The sequence below is a fragment of the Silurus aristotelis genome (assembly GCF_946808225.1).
Source record: "Silurus aristotelis genome assembly, chromosome: 16".
NCBI classification, from domain to species: Eukaryota; Metazoa; Chordata; class Actinopteri; order Siluriformes; family Siluridae; genus Silurus; species Silurus aristotelis.
In genome coordinates, this window is record NC_139589.1 from 25,280,221 (window position 1) to 25,289,933 (window position 9,713).

General features: G+C 39.9%; 1 long non-coding RNA gene across 1 annotated transcript; it reads left to right on the forward strand.

The window, feature by feature from the left end:
• The first annotated feature begins 1,448 nt into the window (after positions 1 to 1,448).
• LOC310739559 lies at positions 1,449 to 8,617 on the forward strand. Its single transcript, XR_014537420.1, has 3 exons — positions 1,449 to 1,552; positions 6,603 to 6,679; positions 7,649 to 8,617. It is a non-coding gene; the product is annotated as an uncharacterized lncRNA (long non-coding RNA).
• Positions 8,618 to 9,713: the final 1,096 nt, after the last annotated feature.

The following is a 9,713-nucleotide window of genomic DNA, read 5'->3' on the forward strand; positions in this document are numbered from 1 at the left end:
AAAAGAACCATAAGTTGTTAATAAACGAAGGCAGTTGATATAAAATGGTGTATTTTTTAGAAAAAATGAGTGAATCCCAGATGTTTTTCCAGATGTTATGAAGAATCTGCGACTGATAAAGTGTCAGTACAGTCACTTACAAACAAAAACTCATAAATGATGGAGATAAAGTGTGGAGCAGAATGTAAAAGTGTGAATCATGCGTCCAAAACTTTAAAGCCACAAATCGCTGAATTCCAGAGTCGAGTTTAAAAGCACTCATTTTCCACTGTTGTTGTTTTTTTTTCTTTTTTTTTTCTTTTTCTTTTACAGATTTTATCTGGTCATCACGGGGCGTGTACATTTGAATACTGTTCACCCATAATAAGACATAAATCTGACAGTGACGCCTCCAAACAGGAAGTGGGAGTTTTATCTCAGCATCAAAAACAAAAACATTTGTTATTGGGAGGTTTTTGTGTTTTTTCCATATTTTTTAGCAAACGCAGAGATCATCATAAACATCAACATAAAGATATGAGACTTAATCACTGTGTGTGTGTGTGTGTGTGTGTGTGTGTGTGTGTGTGTGTGTGTGTACAAAACGGTTATCGCAGTTTTAATTCTTTTGAAACTTTTATTTTGGAAGAGAGGATGAGTTTCCTGTGTGAAATATGAATTTTTAAATAATAATGGAATAAAAATGTCAGCATGGCTTTTCACACACACACACACACACACACACACACACACACACACACACACACACACACACACACATACACAGAGTCTCGATCAGGTCTGGGGAGGAGACGTGAGGTCCTGCGGGTTCACGCTGATGGTCGCTCGAGCGTGAGGAAGTGTGTGTTTGTTTCATGCGTCTGCTGTTCTGTGGCCTGTTTCTCCTCGAGGCAGCTCCAGTCCAGTCCTCACCCTGACTGCTGCTGCTGCTGCTGAGGTGTGGAGAACTGCAGCATGTGGAGCTTCAGCTCTGTTAATCCGTCATTATAACATCCATTCAGCAAAGTTACATCACACACAATGTATAATTATTAAGATAAATAAAAATCAACATGAATAACAGTACAAATATAACAAATACCATCAGAAATATAAATATATATAAAACTCAATAAAAATATGATCAATTATTGTAGCAGAACAAGGATACAAAATATCTCATAACAATAAAAAAAAAAAAAAAAAAAAAAGCAATGCAGCATTAAATAGATAAAACCTGAGTCAGGATTATGGCCCTGGACTACATTTCCCATCAGCCACTGCTGCGTCATATGACTCGTCACTTATCACTCACACCTGTTCATCGTTCACCTGATTAGTCTTTATATCGCCTTCACTCTACACAGAGATCAGCTCACGTCTGCGCTCACGTCTGCGCTCACGTCTGCGCTCACGTCTGCGCTCACGTCTGCGCTCACGTCTGCGCTCACGTCTGCGCTCACGTCTGCGCTCACGTCTGCGCTCACGGCTCCTGAGGCTTCATCTGAAATTCAGTTACATTGATAACAGAAGCTCAGAAACCGGCATTAATTTGATTTACACACCTGAGCAGGTGCAGGTTTAAGGCACTACTTTATTTTATGTTGTGGTGTTCAGTGTAATTCTTTTATACTTTACATCTGTTTTCACGTGACAAATTCTTAATAAGATAAAATAAAAATAAAAAAAAACTGGGCAGAAAAAACCAAAATACAGTAATTATGTTCAAATAAAATGTAATTATTTTGGAAATTAAATTTAAGATACAAAAATTTGCATTTTATTTACAACAAAAAAAGTATCAATAGATTTTATTGAATTAAAAATGAATGGAAGAAAAAATATAGAAATGAAACATTATGCAAAAATAAAGAGCAATACATATAAAAAAGTATAATTAAAATAAAAACATCAAATTAGTAGGAAAATAAACAAACCCGTTTGTGGTAAACAGAGGGCGCAGACAGGAAACACTGGTTCCTGTAGGAATAAAAGAGTAACAGCAGGAAGGTTTTCTCGATGTTATATAACTCAGACTCAGACTCCAGATGAGAATGGGGGAGAGGAGGCATGTGCGAGTGTTCGCTCAAATCTCTCCCTCTTTTCTCTTTTATTCTGTTATGTAACTCTGTGATCTGCACAGCAGGATTGTGGGTCGACTTATTCGTCACCGCTCCACGCTGGTTTCCTCCCGTTCTCTCTTCACCTTCAGCTGCCTTTCAGCGCTCACTACTCCAGCGAGGCCATGCGTGACTTTCCTTCTTTTTTTCTTTTCCTAGAACATCAGAGCTGCTGTCAGTACCGCAGCTTGATTTTAATGCACTCGTTCTAATACAAGTGTTTCCATAGCAACAGCACGTTCACAGGGACGTGTGCAGTACTGACGTGGTGAAGTTTTCCTAAAACTAGGACGCGTATTATGGAAGGAGTCTCCAGTGTCCGAGTTAAATCTGTAATTTTGCGACTCTTTCTGATAGTTCAGAAATCTTTAAATGTTCTCAGAGACATCCAAAGAACCGTTATATCTACAGAACAGCACGTCGAGAACATTATTGACCTCGGCTGAAGGACGATGTAATCCTCCTGGATATTTGCTAACACTCAGGAAGGGATTTAACGAGTGAGCAGGAATCAGCAGCGATGAAATTAGGAGGAAATTTGCAGAAGGAAAAGAGGTGGAGTGAGAACTTGGTGGTCTGCCCTAGAGCTCGTGGGAGACGAGAGAGTGATGTAATTCTCCAACTCTCTTTGCAAGCTTCAGCTTTTTGGAAATCCTGAGGACAGATTTCTGCACCAGAGGCTCGATGGAGAGGAGCTCATCACCATCACCTTCACTAGATCATCTTCACACCAGTCATCTGTAACACACAAAGCAGCCTTTTACTCACAGTGGACTTTCACTTCAACTGTCAGAGGAAAAAGACAAAATTATGCAGAAAAAATAACAAATGTTAAATATTTATGTTTTATATATAATTCAATTATTGATCAGCCAATCTTTTATTCCCAACAACCAATCAGTGATCAATACTAATATCCTCTAATGTTCTTTTTTGTGGAAAATTTTGAATTTCAATAAATAAACAATTAATTTGGAAATGTGAAATCTGATTAGAAGTTTGAATTCATGAAAAAATACAGATGATGATGATGATGATGATGATGATGATGATCAGATTCCATGCAAATTAGTTTCTGACATCATCGACTAAATTAATGCCTTTTATCCTGAAGCGAGTCTGAACCGCATCAGCAGCTTGTCATCACCAAACACGACATCGTCATCAAATTCACTCAACCGATGGGTTCCGTCACAGATTTTCATTTGTAGCCCCCAGAAGAGGTTTTCTCTTCTCTCACTATGCAGCTGTGGAGGAACTCATCAGTCTCATGATCATCAGCTGTCACCTGAATCCTCTTCAAAGCTGCCTCAGATGTAAAGAGGACTGTGTGAAGTTATCATCCGTGATCACATTCCTGCTGTTCTTCAGATCTTCAGATTCTCATTGTCCTTCAGAAACCATTCACAGTAGCTCCAGAGCTCTCGTGCTGTATAGAAGAGCAGGTCATTTATTTGGGTCTTGATTCAGGCTGAATCTTCAGCATTTGAGGGGAAAATAATGCTGAAAGTTACGGTTTTGCTGCTGCTTCAGCAGATTTTCTGAGCTCCACATTCAGATGGAGGAAATCCCTCCGTTTAGTGGTTCATACATCCGAGATTTCTGGAGTAGAAGCGAGACACGGTTCCTCAAACACACACACTCATTTCATTCACCTGAAAAACGAAGTGATAAAAATACGGAATGAAGATGCAAATACGCTGTGGCCAAAAGTTTGTGGACACTGAATAAGATTTGGATTTTTTTTACATTCCACAATTAATCCCTGTTTTCTGTTATAATGAGCTCCACACTTCTTCCAGATGTTCCAATAGATTTTTGTGGAGATTCTATCAGCTACAAGTGTGTGAGTAAAGTCAGGTACTGATAAAGGTGAGAAGATGAGGAGGTTCCTGGGGTGCAGCTTTTACATTCATCCCGAAGGTGTTCAATAGGGTTGGAGCTCTACAGCAGGAGATCTTCCACTCCAACCCATGGAAAGCAGATCTTTACAGAACTGTGCACAGGAGCATCATCATCATGCTGTCAAGTGAAGGAAATGTTTTTTAAAGTATGTCCCAATACTTTTGGTAATAAAATGTAAATAAAAAGTTAATGATTTGTATATAATCAGAATCTCACACACACACACACACACACACACACACACACACACACACACACACACACACACACACACACACACACTTTATTTCTGTACTGAACTTTTAAATCTTATTATTATTATTATTATTATTATTATTATTATTATTATTATTATTATTTTTATTATTATTATTTTATTTACTGTGTGTTTACTGAACCCACATCCAGGTGAAGCTGTGTGACATTTTGCTTGGTGGATATTTCACAACATTCTGATGGATGATCTTCATTCTCATCTTTTTTTTATTTATTTGCATACGTTTCACTGTAAATAAGTTCAGCTTCATTGTGACGTGAAGGAATTACAACAAATCTTTTATTAAAAATTCGACAGGAGCTTTAAGCACTTTACAGCATTAAACACACACACACACACACACACACACACACACACACACACACACACACACACACACACATTTGTAAATGGATCAGAAAATGTTTAAATCTCTTTATTAGTGATGATGTGCATCTCCATAACTGAGGCCAATGTTATTCGCATCTCGAAGCATAACTGCAGATACATTAATAATAAATATGACGCAACTACTGATACGATACAAAACACTGTGTGTGTGTGTGTGTGTGTGTGTGTGTGTGTGTGTGTGTGTGTGTGTGTGTGTGTGTGTGTGTGTGTGTACTGTACTGTGCTGTACTGTGTGATTTATTCCTCTTATACTTCATCATTTGGCCAAACATTTCCTGAAGCACAGCATGTGAGAGGAACTGGACAGGCGTGGGTTAAACTGGGAGCACTGGAGAGGAACGAGATGCCGTCAGTAGTGTGACAGGAAGTCATCCGAGCGCCGTGTCTCTCCTCCCCTGAGTCGGGCCTGAGCTCTGATTGAAGTTCAGAGCAGCAGGAACATTTTACGAGTCACTTTCTCACCCTCCTGTCTTATTAAGACTGAGATGTTTCCCTCCTGCCTCTGTTTACCCTCTACCACCTGCACTTTCCCACTTCTTCTTCTCCGTCTGAGACCGAAAGTGTGGTTGAGAGAAATAAAAAACACAACGGTGACACGAGGACATGGATGAACCTTGACAGGTCTTTTTTCTTTATTTTAAGTGAACAAACTTTCTTTAAGTTTGGCACAAAGAGAAAAAACTTCACACAGCCGTCACACCTAATCTTCTGAAGCAGAGCAACTTGAATCGATCTCACCCGTTTGGAGAACATTTTCTGTTCCAATCTGTTGTTTCATAAAGGAGGCGATAAATGAGATGTTTCACAGCTGCAGTGTGAAAACACACCGATCCATTTCTGCCTTTATCCAGTTATCAGCATGGTTTCTCCTAGAGTCCGGTCTCTTCTCTGTAAAGCCGAGGATGAGACTCTGAGACTCTGAGAGATGGACGTTCCTGATTCCACTCCTATTAATAGATGAGAGAAGCCTTGTGTTAGCCGAGTCCTTTTCCAGCTTCAAGTGTCAACTTCATTATCTTTCTGAACAGATGTTTCTGTTTTAACACGACTTCAAAAATCAAACTGGTTTTGGTTGAAATTAGTTTTTACCTGCGAGATTCTGGGATTTACATGTATTTCCACTCGAGCGTGTTCCGGCGTGTTCCGGCGTGTTCCAGATGTGTTCCGGCGTGTTCCGATGTGCTCCGACGTGCTCCGACGTGTTCCAGATGTGTTCCGGCGTGTTCCGGCGTGTTCCAGATGTGTTCCGGCGTGTTCCGATGTGCTCCGACGTGTTCCAGATGTGTTCCGGCGTGTTCCAGATGTGTTCCGGGGTTTTCCGCGTGTTCCGGCGTGTTCCGGCGTGTTCCGACGTGCTCCGACGTGTTCCAGATGTGTTCCGGCGTGTTCCGGCGTTTTCCGCGTGTTCCGGAGTGTTCTGGCGTGTTCCAGATGTGTTCTGGCGTGTTCCGACGTGTTCCAGATGTGTTCCGGCGTGTTCCGGGGTGTTCCGACGTGCTCCGACGTGTTCCAGATGTGTTCCGACTTGTTCCAGATGTGTTTCGGCGTGTTCCGGCGTGTTCCGGCGTTCCGGCGTGTTCCAACGTGTTCTGAATAAAACCCACTTCATTATTCTGCTCTCAGTTTTCTACATTCCAGTGAAAGTCGAGGATGAAATAGAAATGTTTGTGAATTATATTTCAAAGTTCAATAAATATTTATAAACAAAAATTAGCTCAATATATTTTAAATCACTTTCTCTTTTTTATTAAAGTTCTTAATTTATTCAGTTTAATTAAGTTTATAGTGTTGAAATAATACACAGATGTAAATAAATTCAGAATATAATATTTAAATAATTTTATTAATTTGAATAAATAATCTGGTCCAGTTTCTCGTCACTGCTTGAATTTCTCATCTTTTCATTATTTCCTCTGTTTGATTGCGTTCAGGATGGAGGTGAAGCTGAGATTGGAGATGGTGGTGTTTGGAGATAAATGCCCCTGGGGGTTTCTCCAGCACACACAGTGTGAGTGATTGATGCAGCAGTGAGACTGACACTGATTAAGGAGAGATGTTTTGCTTTTTATCCCTCCTGCCTGTCTGTCTGGAAGGTGTAGAGCAGCGTGCTAGCCGAATGCTAAACTAAGCGCAGTGAGCCTGTCGTGTTCTCACTGCAGCTCTGAATAACAAACTCGAGGAGAGCTTTAGAGCTTTAGAGAAAGTTAGATATCTCAGCCTACATTCCATTAATTCCTTTTAATTAATAAAATATTTGATCTGATGAGCTCTGAGGGTTGCCATGTTGACTTTAAAGGTGAAATCTTGAAAATATGGCTAAAACCCAGGTTTTTAGTTTCTAGTGATACATAAGAAGGCCAAAAGTATATACACCCAAATCTGGTTCTTCCCAAACTGTTCCACACAGATGGAGACGTCTTTGGATGCAGGAGCATGACGTTTTCCCTGTTCCAACATGACTATGCTCCTGTGCATAAAGACAACTCCATGAAGATCTGCTATCCATGAGTTGGAAGATGTAGAAGATCTTCTGCTATAGAGCTCCTACTGAATACCTTTTGGGATAAATGTGAATGCTGCACACCAGGAACCTCCTCACCTTCTCACCTACATCAGTACCTGACTTTACTGACAGTATTGTAGCTGAATGAATCTCCATAAAGCTCCATAAAAAGATAGTCAGGTGTCCACAAACTTTTGGCTGAATAGTATTGAATCATATTTTATGTAATTACTCGGTGAAAAGTAAAAGTGGTCTGATGTGAATGGTTTCTGTGAAGAGCATATCAGACGAAATGAAGATGAAAATGTCTCGTTTCTGTTTCTACATGTTTCCTGCAGTTTTATTAAAAACTGAATTCTAATTTAAAAAGATTTTTATGGAATTTAAACGGATTTTATTACTGTGAGATTTTATATCTTTGAGATTTCGTGTCCTTCTCATCTCATATATCTAAGATTTGATTCTTTTCTTTAGTTTCTTCCTTTCCAGAGGTTTGTGACCTTTTCTTTCCAGCACCATGTTGGTTTTGGAATTGAGTGATGGAGGATGGAGGCAGGATAATGGATGACTGACGTCTGGATGCTGACATTGATCAATGTGATGAGAGTCAGGCGAACTTCAAATCATGAGTATCGCTGCGCCGTGGGCCATAAATCATCAGCGTTAGACGGGAATCCTGTGGCGAGACACCGAGCCGTCGTTAGCGCTCTCGGCTATTACGGGCCGTAATGCGTCTGACTGGAGCTGAATGTTGATTCGGGAGCAGATGTGGCTCGCGGCGCTGTTGTTCATCGCTCTGCTCCTGATGAGAGACCAGCAGAAGAACGTGGCCCTGAACGTGTCCTGGCTCGCTCCGTGCCACTTGTCCGATCTGGTCCAATCCCGCTCTCTGACTTCCACACGCCGGCGTGAATATTAAGGAACCCGGAGCAGGACGCTTCTCCAGAGCAGAATACTGATCAGCTCGTTTAAATTTCACTCCGTCAGCAGCCTGAGGGATGAAACCCTGCGCCGCTGTTTGCTTTAAAATGAAACGACAGCCAAAGCCAAAGAGTGTAATTGCAGGAGCGTCTGTGTTCTTTACAGCGACTGTACTGCGGATTAGAGTTGAGAATTTCATTACAATCTCTATTTATTTTCGACTGCTTTTCTACACACTTTATATTTTATCTAATTTAATCATGTATTTTCAGAAATTGCTATAAAACCATTTAGCATTTATTTCATTACTCGTTTTTTTCAAACCACAGCCGTGCTGAATTGATGAATTCTCCGTAACAGCGGCTCTGACAGTCCCGCGTGTTCATATTTACACCCTCGTTCTGATACGTTATCGTTTCCATAGTAACGCCTCGTTCACAGCGGGCGCTTCGCTGATAAACGGATTCATGTTTATGAAAGCGTGTGTAAACTCCGACACGGTGCAGGTTTATTCTGTATGTTTGTGACATTTATGTGAAAGGAATTGCATATGTTTGAGTTGTTTTCTAACTGAAGCAGTTCTAAAATTGTTTTATAAAATTTTACTTCAATTATTATTCATTAATAAACATTTTCTTGGAACCTTGAGTTTAGTGTTAGTGTGCATATCTATTATTATATCTAGTATTATTGCATCATGAATATTATGAGCTGATTAGTATGCAAATGAAGGCCATGCAGCATAAAAAAAGGGGTGGAGTTTGTCAGGTTTAGTGTTTGGGTGTCACTCATTTGCAGATTCAAATATACTGATTAGCATAAACATGCCAGAGGTTCTTTAATGCTGTTTATTGTGTCAATTAAAACATAATTGATGTAAATATTAATTAAATAAAATATAAATTTACAAATATAAAAAATTGGTAAAGAGTTTCCTCTCTGGATTGTTTTTATTCTTCAGAAACAGATTAAATATTATATCTCAAATTTAAATCTAAAAATGTCTTTAATAAAACTGACCAATAAAGTGGGACGTGAAAAATTAATATCATTAATTTATTCTAATAAATTAATTATGGAACCATATTAATGTTTGATTGTTTCTGAGTCGAGGAATAAAACACAAAAGAGTGACAGAAAATCTGTTCTAATGGTGTTTAACTCCAGAACACGACACACGAGTGTGAAAAAAAAGCAATAAAGTGGTACTTGCAGGCCCGTGTTGACGTCCTCCCGAGCCGAGCGCTGACGTGTCCCCTGTGTGCTGTAACACGGGAAAGCTGTCGTGTTTCAGTCCCACATGGCGTGTTGGAGAGTCGCAGGTCACGTTGTGGTTCTCAACGTTATTGATTTCCCGAGACGCAGAGAGGAGGCAGAACAACGTTCAGCATCACAGCTGGCATCACACACACCTTCATCTCTAATAGAGAAGATCTGCTGGTCTTATCATCTACCACCATTCACTGCATGAGATCAGGGTGTAAATGATGGATGGAGAATACCCATAATGCACTGTGCTGATTGTATGGAGGAAGCAGCAGCGCTTTCATCAGAATGTGTATTAATTCATAATTCATTTACTCCTCTCTAATGAGGCTCATTCATCTCCATATGAGTG